Consider the following 15,783-nt stretch of genomic DNA (forward strand, 5'->3'; position numbering starts at 1 on the left):
CTGTGATACCATGGCACTCTACCCAGGGGGACAGAAAAAAAAAAAAAAAAAAAAAAAAAAAGTTATATAACCAATGAGTTGCTGCCAGGCATGTCAGGAGCAGAACCTAGGCTTGTAGCCCCTAGTCCAAGGATCATTCTGTTTTTTCAGCTGCCCCTTGCTTGTTGAGTCAGAGTGTTTGGATCTTAGGTACAGAAATGTTAAAAGGGTAATAGACTAATGATAGTTTTAATGTATCCCCTTCAATTATCTGCTAAATGTTTTCCGAACAAAACAAAACAAAAAAGCTTAGTTTATGTTCCTAATACTTGAAAAAGTGACAAGTAATTTACTGCCTTTTTCATAATTGTTCACGCCAAAGAGTTAATTGTTACTATTCATACTAAGAATCTAATTGTTCTGGTTTAGTAAGTATTTTATTTTGACTTCAGTTTTGGAAGAGAACACTACTGATTTCTTAATAGCCATGGTTTGTGTTTCTTGTTAATGAGACAGTAAAACAAAACAACTACTTTCTATCCACAACATTTGAAATACAATGCTAGGAAATCAAACGATGCTGCGTCGTTAATTAACCCATCCAACTTTTATGGGAATGTGCTATCTAGTTACTGAACAGAGAATACCAAGTGACAAAGTGCCCACTATCTGTCATTCATTCATTTATCAAACAAAATGTAATGAGGTCTGCTGTCTGTCAGATCTCTCCCATCACTAATGCCCTAGAGGTGACCACCCTTGTAGTGCTTATAGTTAAGAGCCATGTTTTCCAAAGCTGCCCACTGATAGGTGTCTCCTATGAGGGGGAGACATTTGCAAAACACACAGATTTGTAAGCCCCACCATAGACCTACAGAATCAAAATCTCAGGGAATGAATCAGGAATTGTATGGTTTTCAATAACTTTTATTTTCTATTTGTATGTACTAATCAGGCCCAAGTACAATTTTGCTACATTAATTTATTGCACTGTGAAGTCAGGGCCTTTAGTGCCTCCATCAGTGGGTAACGCACGTGGTACCCATGAAGCAACCTCCCTCACTCCCTCCCCATACCCAGGAGTTGTATGTCCATCATGCATTCAAGTTCATTTTTGTTAGGCAAGCTTCAGTAATAGTTTTAGTGGGAGATATTGACATTAATCAAGTTTTCAAACTAATACATGTGCAATTTACAAAATAAATAGCACAGAAAATTGTATGCAGGAATTGTTCATTGGCTATTTGGCTAAATGCATGCCAAATGTTGCTCTGGGTGCTAGGGAAATGGCAGTAAAGAAAAAAATAAAGATATCTGACTTCAAGGAGCTTTAATTTTAGTGAGACAAGCAGACAATGGACACATACTAAAATGAGATAATTTCTTTAAAATATTTTTTTATTAGAGATTTAGGGTCTCCCTTGCTGTACTACACAAACTAAAGTACAGTGGCACAATAACAGCTTAATGCAGCTTTGAACTCCTGGACTCAAGGGATCCTTCCAAGTACTAGGTCTATAGGCATGTGTTACTGTGCCTACCTTTTTTTTTTTTTTTTTTTTTTGTGGAGATGATGGCTTGCTATGTTACCCAGGCTGGTCTCAAGTGAGCTCCCAAGGTGCTAGCATTACAGGCATGAGCCTCCACACCCAGCTGAGATAGTTTCAGATTTTTTTTTAAGTGCCATTTTCTTTTGTGAAGGCTTTCTGTGCCAGATAACCAAGCTAGATGGAAAAGGAACAGAAGGGCAAGAAGGTGGATGTGAAGGTCTTTGTTTTATTGCTGCTCTGGAGATCAAGCTTCAGTGGATGGGAGAACAGTACTAAGAAAAATCTTGAGTGATTTTGGAACCAAAGTCTTAACTTGTCTTTCTCTAGGCCCATTCTGGAAAGAATTCTTGCTTCTCAGAGAGGCCCAGAAATAGGTGCTGAGCCTCTATGCCCAGCATGTGGCATTTTGGAATGAGATTGAACGAGAAAGTGCTTGAGAGATTGTACAAAATGTACTCTCAACTCCATGGCTTTTCCTTGGGATGTTGGGATCAAGAAGCTCCTATCTGTCTGAGAGAGGAAGGGTTGGGGAGGGGTGGAGGCATACAGACAGCCAAGGGTGCTGGCTGGTGAAGCACCACACAGGAAGGGGCAATATCCCTCTGCAGCAGAGAGCCACAGTGTGGACCACCCACACCAGTGGTGTGTTATAATCTGGGCCAATCTGATTCAATTTTGTAAGTTCCAGACTCTTCAGGGGCGGACCCAGAGGGCATCATAAAGATCAGACTCCACCCCCACTCCAGCTACCAGAGCACATAGCAGCCATCCCATGCAAGGCCCCACCTTGGAAAAGAGGAGAGAGGCATTTTAGGTTGAAAGATACTTTTTAGAAATTGTGAATGTTTTCAAACATACATGTAAATGGAATAGTATAAGAAATCCCCACATATCTATCACTCATATTCTAGATTTTCTTCTATAACCTACTTCTCTTTCCTAATATATTATTTTATAGCAAATTGAAGACACCATGTCATTTTGCTCCTATAAACTTCAGTATGCAAGTCAACAAATATAGGTGATTTTAACAATGACTACAATGGCATTATCACACTTTAAACAACCATCATCTCATGGATTATCTAACATGCAGTCCATTTTGGTCTCAGGTTGCCTTTTTTGCTGTTGGCTTGTTTGAATGGGAATTTAATCAGCATGCTGCCTTTGGTTAGTATGTCTCTTAAATGTCTCAATCTAGAACAGTCTCCCTACAGTCACTAGAGTGGAAACTTGAGAAAAAAACAACATCAATTGGATAAAATAAATCTAGTTACCCTATTTTGCACACTTGAGCCTGAGTGCATACATTCTGATTCTGCTACAACAACAAGCATTAACAGTCATGCAGAATTTCCTCAATCTGGAAGATTAGGAAATTTTCCTGGGTGAATTAAATTTCTGAAAAGCAGCTAGAATGTACTGGAACAAATCATTTTCTTTAGGAAATATTTTAATGTACTATATCCCAAGGCCATTGGATGGACGTGCCCTTCAATTTCTCAGTTGCTTTCCTATAAATCATGCAAGACTCATTATCAGAAGCACCTATGCTGACTCACAGACTATTAAAGCTTATTGAGAAGTAACTTGGACTTCCCAGAAGACTAATTTACCTCAGCAAGCAGAAGGATAATCACAACCATAAATCTTAAATCTATCAATGTGTACAGCTGGTGTAAAAAAAGGAAATTCAATAGTATTTAACCAAAGGAGGACTTTGATTTTTAATTTTCTTTTTTAATAATCCACAATGTTTTAACAGTCATCCTACTTTATTGCTGTTTCTTTCCTGCTACTGAGCAGAGCAAAACCCTGTAAATTATAGCTGAAGGTGCAAAGGTCATTGTCAGTTTCCTTTTGTTCTGTTTTAGAGGTTGTTGGGAAACCAGAAGATAAATATTCTAAAGGAAAACAACAGAATTTAGACAATAGTCCAAATAGGGATAGAAAAAATTTTCATGTTAAAAAGCATTATCAGTGTTCACTGGTGTCAATTCTCATTTTTAGAAACTGAATTCATTTCCTCTTACTGATTTATTGATTAATTGTTACAAAAGTACCTCTGGGAAGTGCTTCAAAAAATGGTGATTAGAAATGATCTCTCAAAATGTGGATTCTCCCCACAGCAAGCCAGTTTATTTCTCTCCACAATCCCATTATATTTCTCTGGCCAGTGTCTGGCTAGAGATGGATTATTTATAGCAGAAGCTTCAGAGCTCAAAGCATCCTGCTTACCTTTGTTGTCAAGGTAACAACTTGGATTTTCCCCCTTTTGACAAAAGGTCAGATTTCTGATGATATGAGTCACAGGGCTCAGGGGAATTATTGAAAGTGAGATAGCACTTTTTCAATGATAAATTAAAAACCAAGGCTTTATAAAGATTCATACCATTTAAATTCAGATCTAAGTCACCAGGTAGTTTACAATCACACTGATACCTGCATGGGGTATCACACTGATACCCCACATGGGGACCTGTGTGGCAGTCACTTCTCAGCCTGAGAAGTCTGCTCCTCAGAGCTCAATTCTCTCCACTATTTACAGGGTTTATACTCAACTGAGTGTAATTACAATTTTTTTTTTTTTTTTTGCACAAGGTATGGTAGAGATTCTTTAAAATATTTTTACTTTAAATTTCAGATTCAGAAACTTTAAAATTAGACTTGGTGCAATAGCTCACACCTGTAATCCTGGCACTCTGGGAGGCTGAGGCAGGTGGATTGCTTAAGCTCAGGAGTTCAAGACCAGCTTGAGCAAGAGTGAGACCCCGTCTCTACTAAAAATAGGGAAAAGTATCTAGCCAGGTGTCCACTTTGAAGATCCTAAGGTGGTATCCTTCTCAGGAATTATGAAAGGGGAACCATAACTGTGGTTTCCTTAGATCCCTCCAAGTCTCTGCTGTCACCCTCCCCAGCCCCAACCCTCCCTGCATTATACAACTGAACCATTTATGGGCCTTTTAGGGAATTTTTCTTCTCTAAACTGCATTCTCCCATCTACTGATCTGGGGGAAAGAAGAAAGTTGAATACAACTCCAGAAACTCATTTTGTGGACTCCCCATTGGATACCTTTCTGGACACAAATTTTAAAATATGGTAAATTTGGTATGCTTTGAGTCCCAGGCATGGTGAGTGGCAATCTTTAAGTATTACTAGTACTTAATAGCTACCATTTACTAAACATGTATGGTACGGTGAGTGGCGATCTTTAAGTATTATTATTACTTAATAGCTACCATTTACTAAACATGTACAGTGTGCCAGGGACTCTGAATGAATTACCTTTCATCTTCATGACATCCTTGTGAGAGGGAACCATTCTGATAATGAAGGAAGAGAGGGTCAGGGCCACAGGATCCTGTTGGAAGTCACACACTGGGAAGGGATAGAGTCAAGACCAGAACTTGTATCTTCCTCAGTCCCAAGTCTATTCACCTTCCATGACATCACTTTCTCCTTTTCATTTCATTTTATTTTATTTTTATTGAGACAGAGCCTCAAGTTATCCCCTTGAGTAGAGTGCCCTGGCATCACAGCTCACAGCAACCTCCAACTCCTGGGCTCAACCGAGTCTCCTGCCTCAGCCTCCCAAGTAGGTAGGACCACAGGTACCTGCCATAACGCCTGGCTATTTTTTTGGTTGCAGCCATCATTGTTGGTTTGGCAGGCCCGGGCTGGATTCGAACCTGCCACCTTAGGTGTATGTGGCTGGCGCCTTAGCCACTTGAGCCACAGGCACTGAACCTCTCCTTTTTATTTTAAACAAGTAATAAGTCAAGGATATAATTAGTTTGATACCATGATCCAACCTTGTTCAAAGAAATCTCTGAAAACAAAGTTTTGAAAATTTGGATGCATAATATTAGAGCTTTGTGAAATGGACTGGCTCCTTTAAACTGACCATAAACAATGATTATGGAAGGGAGTGGATTTATTTTTTTTAAAGATAAATAATGTTGGGCAAAACTCAGATTTACAATAAACACTAGTATCTCTTTACTATGTGTCCATAGTCTATTGTGATCAAAACAGCATGGTGCTGGCATAGAAAACAGAGATGTAAATTTATGGAACAGAACAGAAAACCTAAAACTGAAACCAGCCTTGTATCATCATCTGATCTTTGACAAAGCAAATAATAGCATACACTAGAGATAAGAATCCCTATTTCATAAATGGTGCTGGGGCACAGATTGGAAGAACCAGCCCATTCTTGACAATAAACTTTGCATTAGAGGTTTACCTGGACAGGGTGAGGAGGACAGGGCACATCAGTTAATTTCCAGAGCCCTGTCCAGGTGAGGAAAATAGCCACAGACACATCCTTCCTTCCAAAAGTCAAGTTAGCACTGATTTCTGTGGCATCTTCATTCTCTCACATTCAAAAGGTGACCCTGTTTTTTTTGTGGTCTAAATACAGCTACATGATGGGGGTCAATTTCAACTTATGGAAGCCTGTTTAAATGCTGGGAATGCTTGAATCCTACATGCTTGAGATCTGCATAACCACAAATAGGATGTGACTGCATGCACCAGTTTCGTACGTCAAGGAAGGAATTGCAGTAAACTGGTGACTTACTCTCAGATCTGGGTGACCACGGTGTAAATCACATTGCCCACCCAAGCACAGCATCTACACTGATGCAGTGAAGGGCAGAATGAAGGGTACTTATTTAGCAGTGTGTGCCCTCTCTCCCACCCCTACACCCTGCCCTTAGTGTGGCAGGTCCCTTCTTACCTCAGACAAAGCAGGAGTGCCTGGCTTGTTGTTCTCTCTTCCTGGGCTCTGGTCTTCTTCTCCTGGCCCCAGGGCCCTCCACATCACTTGTGATCATGGGTCTGTCTGCCTACTCAGCAGTCAGGTGCACTTCTGGGAGAGCACGTCTACTCTGTGGAAGCAGTTTGAGGAATTTGGCTCCTGGCTCAAATCTGTGATGGCTTTTGCAGGTCTGATGTAGGTGATCAGACACAGGCATACGCACACACACATGTACACACAGCCTTACCCAGCAGGCCTAGCCAGGGGCTGCCCTCCTCACATCCAGCTAGGTGCTCCACTCCTTCTGAGGGCACTTATAGTCTAGGCTTCTGGCCCTAGTGGCTAGACGTACATCTGTACTTCCATCCCAGCCATCCCTAGGTGGAGACCTCCTCAGGTGCTGAGACCTCTTATTAAGGAAGAGGAGGACGATAAATGCTACACTCTGATCTCTACCCTTCTACCCTCCCCCCACCTCCCTGGTTCCTTGTGATGACAAGGAGTCCTTGGTCAGGACTTACTTGCTAGTGAGACAATTTCTCACACCTGTGCTGATCCATCTACACCTACCTCCCCATCCCCCACCCCTGATGTCACTCCCTGGGGGAAGATGAAACAGCGGGGCAGCGGGGGCTTCCTCCAATCTAACTCTTCTTACACCATCATCGGAAGGGGATTCAGGCTTCACTATTCCTTCCACTTGGGCTTATCATCTTAATCAGCGACCCTGACACCTGGTGGCTCAGTTGAGCTCTTGACAAACATAGTAGTTGCTTAATAAATATTAAGCAAAAGACTGAATGAAGTTTTTTTCCAGGAACTGTGCTGAGTACCTTAGTTATTCTACAAGCATTTATTAAATGCTGACTAGATGCCTGACACTGTTCTAGGATCGGAGATCATACAAAGATCTCTGCCGACAAAGAGTTTCTCTAACATGCATTCTACCACCTTGCTGCTCCATTCTCCCAGCAATTCTGCCACGTGAAAGTTGAAAATTATAAAGGTTCTTAGTTTGCTTAAGGTCTAATGCTTGTAAGTAGATGACATGGAGTTTGAAAAATCTCTTCTCTCTTGGGGGTTAGAAGGAGCGGAGGAAGGCCATGAGGTGGTCAGTTGATGAAGTGCCTACTTCTGGCCAGCCAGTGGCAATAAGACTGGTCAGGCCTCTGTCCTTGTCCCTTCAGAGGGAGCCTCATCTGTGTTCTCTTAGTTCAAGGTCTGTGAAAGAGGCACCTTCAGTCCCAGTTCACAAAGACCAGGGCTGGAAAGAGGGAAAAAGAGTGCTGAGGGCCACCAGTGATCCTGCACATCTGGTCAGCAGAGTTCGGAAGGGCCCTGCCTGAGCTGAAGCTTGAGCAGGAATGGAGTAGAGTTTAAGAATATTCCTTTTCCTTATTTCTGCTACTTTTATCACTCATGATTGTATGTCTAAATACTGCTAAATAATGCTCAGAATTTTTATGTATTCTTTCAGATTGGGTTATTTCATGGCAAATACAAGCTTGAAAATGGGAATTTGAAGTTTGACAGTTTTTTAAAAAGTTGAACATATACACTGTATGATCCAGCAATTCCACTCCTTTGCATTTACCCAAGAGCAATGAAAACATAATGTGCACAAAAACATATATTCAAATACTCACAGCAGAGATGCCATGGAAAACACTGGACACACTCCAGTGGTCTGGCAGCTGGTGAGTGGATAAACAAAATGTGATATGTCCACGAGGGCTGTAGTGCTGCCTGACTGTTGAAAAGAACAAAATGCTGATCCAAGCAAGAACACGAATGGTCCTCAAAAACGTTATGCAAGGGAAAGAAGATAGACAAGAAGGTACAGTATTGTGTTATTCCATTTTACAACATTGTGTTATTCCATTTACAAGAAATTTCTAGAGGAGATAAAATTGCAGGTACAGAAAACGTATTGATTATTGTCTGGCTAGAGGTGGGAGCAGGAATTAACAGCAAATGTCAAGGGCAAGTTTGCAGATATATGGGACGTTTGTGAAACTGGATTGTGGTGATGGTTGCACAGCTGTGTGTAACTACCAAAGCTTGTCAAACTGTATACTTAAAAGGGGTGAATTCTGGACAAGTGTGGTAGCACATACCTGTAACCCCAGCACGTTGGGAGGCTGAGGCAGGAGGATGCCCTGAGCTGAGGAGTTCAAGCCTGCAGTGACCTATGATGATGTCACTGCACTTTAGTCTGGGAAGCAGGACAATTTTTTCTGTCTCTTAAAAAAAAATTAAAATTTTGTGGGTAAATTATATTTCAGTAAATCTATTAAAGGGAGGAAATGGAATAAGCTGCTTAGGCAGTGATCTGTCTTTAAGATAGAAAAAATATATATTAGGCTAAAGAACAAGAAATATCCCAAGCATAGTCTATATCCTTCGGTTATAATTAAAAATTTAAAACATGCTCATGAAGAAATTAATATTTGCTCAAACACAGTGATCATCTGACATTTCAAGCTGGTTGCTGTGTGGGTTGAAATAAGCAAGCATGTCCTTGTGATCATTTTCTTGGAATTCTCCGGAGTGCTTTTTTGACAAGATCAGAGGATAAACTGTCTTTGTGCTTGGGGAGAAAAGAGGCAAACAATAGCTGTGCTGAACTAAATGTGCTGGAGAAGCCCTTTTTGGAGAAGCTGATGGGAGCAGAGGACTGGGGGGCCGGGTGGGGAAGACTGAGAGTGACAGGCGAGGGCTGGCAGCAAGATTTGAATTCCCCTCCTGAGAGCTGGTGGGCTGGGAGGACTAACGGGCAAAAGCAGCAGACCATGAATGCAGGTCCCAAAGAAATCAGACTGTGGTCAAAGTGGCATTTTAATAAAGCAGACAGAGCCTTCTGGCCTGCAGGTCAGCCTCCCTGCAGCCTCAAGACGCACTCCTCTCTCTGTGGGAAGCCTGCTGGAGCTGTACTGGCTGGCAAAATGGGGTTTCTCTTTCCATTCTCTTCTGTTTGAAAAAAAAAATCAGCTTGAAGCTCATTAATGTCAGGAATGTGAGTGAGGCCTTCTTCTGAAATGTGAAGGGCGGGGTTCAGGGCCCAGGAGGAGCAGAGAGGCTGGAAGTGGTGGAAAGGCGGCGGGATGAAAGCGTGGTGGAGGGGAGGGCATGAGCCCTGTCATCGGGCTCTCTCCCTCCAGTCACAGTATCAGGAGTCGTGCTTTCAGCAGAGCAGCAGGACCGTAAGCGACGCCAGGCCCGGGCTCTCAGACTGCGTGCTCCGCGGGGCTGTGTTACGCCGCGCCCTTTGGTAGCTGGAATATAAATCCCGCGGGAATTGTGCAGCAGCAATAGCCTTGGTGGATAACAAAGAGGATTATGTGAGGTGAAGAGCTTTTTTCTCCCTCTTTTCTTCTTTTTTCTTTTGATTGGAGGCATTCAAATCCCTGAGACATGGAATCAGGTCTACACAGCCGAAGAGAAAAGGAGGTTTAATGCGCAGCTCAAGTAATTCAGGCCGAAGAGGACTGTGTTGGCCACCCACTTCAGCTCCAGGGCATAGAGGATGACATACTGTGAACAAGTATCTGTCAGACCAGAAACATTAGAAAAATGAGCAAAGAATATAAACAGACAATTCACAGACCAGGGCATAGACGTGAGAGTCAATTTATGAAAAGGGTCAAAACCCTTGCTAACTAAGGACATGCAAACCGAGTTTTTATGTCTCTAATTGACAAAGATTTAAAAGGCGTTGGGGCGGGGGGCGGGGGGTGAGGGGGGAGGGAGGCTTTGCCTGGATCGCTTTTAAGACTGTAAATTGTAATAGCCCTGTAGTAAAGCAATCCAGACCTGGACTTTTAACTTAAAAAAACAAAACAAAACAAAAACAACCCAAAGACCCTCCGAGTCCTCCTCTTAGCAATATACACTTCACAGAAATGAAAAGCACCAGCTTATTTGATGGCAGGAAGACTGGAAACAACACAAAACTGTGAATCAAAGAGGATAAAGAATTATGGTGCATCTCCACTGCAGAGCAGAGTGCAGACATTAAAAGGAATGCGTTGGAGGCATATTTATTAATCTGGAAAAAAATTGCACGGTATGTTAAGTGAATAAAAATTTCTAAGTAATATACATGCTAGATCTGATTCTTATTAAAAAAATAGCCCCTCAAAAAGCCTATATGGATAAATAAGTTCATTTATTTCAGAATATTATGGGGTATACATGTTTTCATGAAATAATTGCTTTTGTACAGATTGAGTCAAAGTTATAAGTGGGCCATTCAGGCAGACAGTATGCATGGTGCCAAGGAAATAAGACTAGGTGGATGGATTGAGTGATAGATAGGGAGAAAGAGAGACTAGATAACTTGGTAAACTTGATTCTCTTAAAGGAGGGGGTAGTGGGAAGAGTTCAATTTTTTCTTATACACCCTTTAATTAAAACTAAGACATTTCTTTAATCTTTAATATAAAGAAATTAAAAATTTAATTAAAATTAAAGAATTGTTTAAATTAAATTTCTTTTATTAAAAAATACTGCTTTGACCTCAATCTTGTACTGAGATCCTGCTAAATTTAGAACCATGTTTCTGCATCAAATAGCTTACACCTACTCCACATAATAAACAGTACAAACAAAAGCAACCAGAGGAAAAACCAGTCCTTCTACACATTCTGTGCCTGTGGGGATGGACAGTCATGTGCTCCAAGGCAAGAGGGTAGAATTATGTGTCTTTTACAAAAATTTTCAGGTTAATATGAGGGTACAAATGTTGATGTTAACATTGTTTACTGTTTCTTAGGTAAAGTTCAGGTTGTAGTTGAGCCCTTCACTGGGGGGTATGCTCTTGTGTGTCATTTTTATCTGACAGGAAATGAGGCAGCATCAGGGATTTGAAGGACAGGAACTGCTGGCACTGTGGGAGAAAAAAGGTGAAATACACAGGTTGGGACTAGTAGATCAGTCTTGCCAGTTGTGTTTTTTCAGATGGTTCAAGTCCTTACTGACAATTGTATCTGAATAAAAATACAGTCCTGTGGGGTGGTGCCTGTGGCTCAGTGAGTAGGGCACTGGCCCCATACACCAAGGGTGGCAGGTTCAAACCCAGCCCCAGTCAAACTGCAACAAAAAATAGCCAGGTGTTGTGGCGGGCCCCTGTAGTCCCAGCTACTCAGGAGGCTAAGGCAAGAGAATCACCTAAGCTCAGGAGTTGGAAGTTGCTGTGAGCTGTGACACCATGGCACTCTACCAAGGGCTGAAATGGAACAGTAGATGCGAGATAAGGATGGACCCCACTTCAGATATAATTAATTGATAGAAATTTATTGATAATTTTGATACACATGCAGGGGACTCTTGTGGTGGGCCAACAAGAAGCTTCGAATAGCGGGGGAGAAGCCTTTTTATATCATTATTCTGCATAGTCATGGTGACTAGCAAGCTAGCGCAATACAAAAGCCAATCATAACGGTTAACATGGCTCAGTACAGCTCAGCAGTTACAAAATAAGGGTACATATTGATTCATACATCACAAAATATATCACAAGTACATTAGTTCATGATTATAAGATGAGGTATGTCATAGGGGTTTACACAATTTAGGGTGGAAGTACATGTTTACTTAGGGTACATTAGCTCATAATTCAGGGGTCCAAAGCAAGTGTTGGGTAAATTTCCGAGAACAACTCAGGACCAGGGCTTTCTTTGGAATCCAGCTCTCCCTTCCTCAACCCCTCCCTGCATACTTCCTCAATTTCAGGCTGTTTCTCTACCCTTGAGAGGGCTGGAACTAAAAGTTTAGGAGAGGCTTCCTTTCCAAGGGTAGGGGGCTTGTTCCCCACTGGTCTTAGGGAGGGGGTCAAGGGCTGGGGGCTTGCTTATTACAGGGCCACAAAGTGAGACTGTCTCTAAAAAAAAAAATACAGTCCTGCAACACTGAATGCCAAAGGTGTGTTCTGAGAAATGTGTTGTTAGAAGACTTCCTGGTTGTGTGCACACCATAGGGTGGATGGTCCTGCATACCGTGCTAATACAGCTGCCATACTTCCAGGCTGTGTGCCTAGAGTCTGCTACGCACCATAGGTTACAAGTTGTAGCCTAGTCCTCTCAGGCTACAAACCTATACAACATGTTACCATACCAAATACAGTGGCAATTGTAACACGAATCACTAGATTATGAATTTAAACTCTGTTATAATCCTATGGGACCACCATTATGTATGTGGCCTTGAAACAGGTGTATTAACACTTCCTATTCTAATGGTGGATTTGTCGATTTCTTTTTGACTATTTAAATTGGGTGATGAGTTTAGCATTCAGTAATCAGTGCATTACTGATTTCTGTCTTACACATTTAAAAGATTTTAATATGTGTTTCATGTGTAAATGTAAAGAAACAAAACAAATTTTCTTCTGGTCCATTTTTGCCTTTTGTGTTTTGGGGGGCTATTTTAAATTAATAATTGTTTATCTTTCTGATAAATTAGTCCTATTATGATTATATGGTTGCTATTTGTTATTCCTGGTAATGCTTTTTGTCTTAAAGTAAATTTTGTCAGATATTAATGTTGCTCCAGAGTGGTTTTCTTTGTACTGGATTTAACTGGTATGAGAAGTTTTTGACTGTTTATCTTTTAGGTATGTCTCTGATTAATTGTTTATAAAGAAAAATTTTTAAAAAGCTATGCTTTCAATCTTTAAGTAAAAAGTTTACTTCATGTACATTTATTGTGTTACTGAAACATTTAAGTTTGCTTTTTACTATATTTTTTCATACTTTATTTTGTCTTAAGCCCTTTAATAACCGCTTTCACTTCTGATGCCTCTGGTGTCTGACTTGTGACTTTTTATCTGGATATGGCTTCTCTGCCTAAGTTTTCAGGTTTATACCTCGGCCAGGCACTCTACCTGAATTTGTTAACCTTATTTTCATTTTTACCTAGTGCCACACTCTTCAGCCCACTCACCATGATTCCAATGCTGCTCAAGGACCTTGTGGAGTCAGGTCAGATCTAGCACCTGTCTGGGAGGAGGGTCAGGCAATTTTTTTCATCTGGGCTTTGGGCATTGGATTCTTCTTCCTCCCTGGCTTTTGTAGTCAGCAAGCCCTAACCATTGTCCCTTTAAATTATATCTCTCTCTAACCCTATATTTCCATAACTTAATGTATCTCTCTTCCATTCTGTATTTTCACAAACCCCATTTAGCTTCTTCATGCTTTAGATTTACACATTTCACAGCTACTAATCCCATTCTCCTTGCTGGTGATCTGTTATAAATTGAAGTTTGTGATTTTGTTTTGACCAAGTCACTGGGAGATTCTTAGAAAAAAAATTTCTGAGCAAAAAGGACACATGAGGAAAAATTTGCCTTGTTGTGACTGAATACCCTTGCACTCAGAAGTAATAGCTTGACCTTCCTGTGACCACCATGCTGTGAGCCTAAGAGATAAGCCTGCAGGCAACGATCACCATGCTGAAGAGAAGAAAGGCAGAGGGCTCAGGTCACGGATGATGCCAGTCCTGGAATCAACATGGCTCCTTAGTTGCTGTTCAGGCCAATTACAGACAAGTACATGGCATGTGCCTCTCCCTCTTCTCTAGTGCAGAAGAATTAGGTGAAATTAATGCAGTAGAACCTCCATAGTTGATCACTTCCTAACACTGACCACTTCCTCAAGTTGACTGATTTTCATAAACCAGACATGCACCACATGTACATATCACAACAGCAGGCCTAGTTCCTTATGGAAACCACCTCTGTATGTTGACCAATGATTACCGTCCCTTGGGTGGGCACTTACAGAGGTTCTGCTGTATATATATGTTTCGGTACAGCACCAAAACAGAATGGCTTAGAATGTGTGAGCACCCACTGTAGACTGAAGCTATAAACACGTCACTACATGGTGAACTTTTTACCCAAGCATATCTGCTTTTACTGTGCTTCACTTTATTGTGCTTTGCAGATATTGCTTTTTTAAATGTTTCTTTTTTCTTAAAACTGAAGGTTTTCAGCAATCCTGCGTCGAGTGGGTTGATAGGCACAGTTTTCTAATCATGTGCTCACTCCCTGTCTCTGTGTCACATTTAATAATTCTTACAGTATTTCAGATGTTTTCGTTATTGTATCTATTATGGTGATCTGTGAATAGTGATCTGTGATGTCACTATTCTGCCACAAATCAACCTATGTAAGACAATGAACCATAACTGCTGTGTGAATTCTGACTGACCTATGCACTGGCTGTTCCTTTTTTTTTTTAATTCTTATAGTACAACTGTGTACATTAATGCAATCATGGGATACAGTGTGCTGTTTTTATATACATTTTGAAATACTCTCATCAAACTGGTTAACATAACCATGTCATTTTCTTAGTCATTGAGTTAAAACGTTTATATTCTGCTTTTAGAAAGATTCACTTGTACTCTTGTAAGATAAACCATAGAAGTGACTCCAACAATCACTCTCCCTCCCCCCATCCACCACTTCACCTCCCCCTCCCACCCTCTTCCCATATTCTAAGGCTATAAGTAGGTTATGACATTCCTATAAAAGCTATGAATTAGTTTCAAAGTAGGGCTGTATACATTGGATACTTTTTCTTCCATTCTTGAGATACTTTGCTAAGAAGAACATTTTCCAATTCCATCCATATAAACATGAAGGAGGTAAAATCTCTATCCTTCTTTAGGGCTACATAGTATTCCATGGTGTACATGTACCACAATTTATTGATCCATTCTTGGGTTGATGGGCATTTGGGCTTCTTCCATGACCTAACAATTATGAATTGGGCTGCAATAAACATTCTGATACAAATATCTTTGTTGTGATTTGATTTTTGGTCTTCTGGATATATACCTAATAAGGAAATTGCAGGATCAAATGACAGGTCTATTTTTAGTTCTCTCAGTGTTCTCCAGATGTCTTTCCAAAAGGAACGAATTAATTTGCATTCCCACCAGCAGTGTAGAAGTGTTCCCTTTTCTCCACATCCATGCCAACATCTCTGGTTTTGGGATTTTGTGATATGGGCTAATCTTACTGGGGTTAGGTGGTAGCTCAAAGTAGTTTTGATTTACATTTCTCTGATGATTAAGGATGGAGAGCATTTTTTCATGTATCTGTAGACCATGCACCTCTCTTCTTTAGAGAAATTTCTATTCAAGTCCCTTACCCAGCCTGAGAGGGGATCGCTTGTTTTTTTCTTGCCAATACATTTGAGTTCTCTGTGGATTCTGGTTATTAAACCTTTGTCGGAGACATAACCAGCAAATATCTTCTCCCATTCTGAGGGCTGTCTACCTACTTTATTTATTGTGTTCTTGACTGTGCAGAAACTTTAAAGTTTGATCATGTCCCCAAAGTGTATTTTTGACATTGCTTCAATTGCCCAAGGAGTCCTCCTCATAAAATTTTCACCCAAGTTGATTTCTTCAAGTGTTTTCTCTACACTTTCTTCTAGTATTTTCATAGTTTCATGTCTTAAGTTTAAATCTTTAATCCAGTG

Source organism: Otolemur garnettii, unplaced genomic scaffold (genome assembly GCF_000181295.1).
Source record: "Otolemur garnettii isolate 467f Iridium unplaced genomic scaffold, OtoGar3 scaffold00154, whole genome shotgun sequence".
Lineage (NCBI taxonomy): Eukaryota > Metazoa > Chordata > Mammalia > Primates > Galagidae > Otolemur > Otolemur garnettii.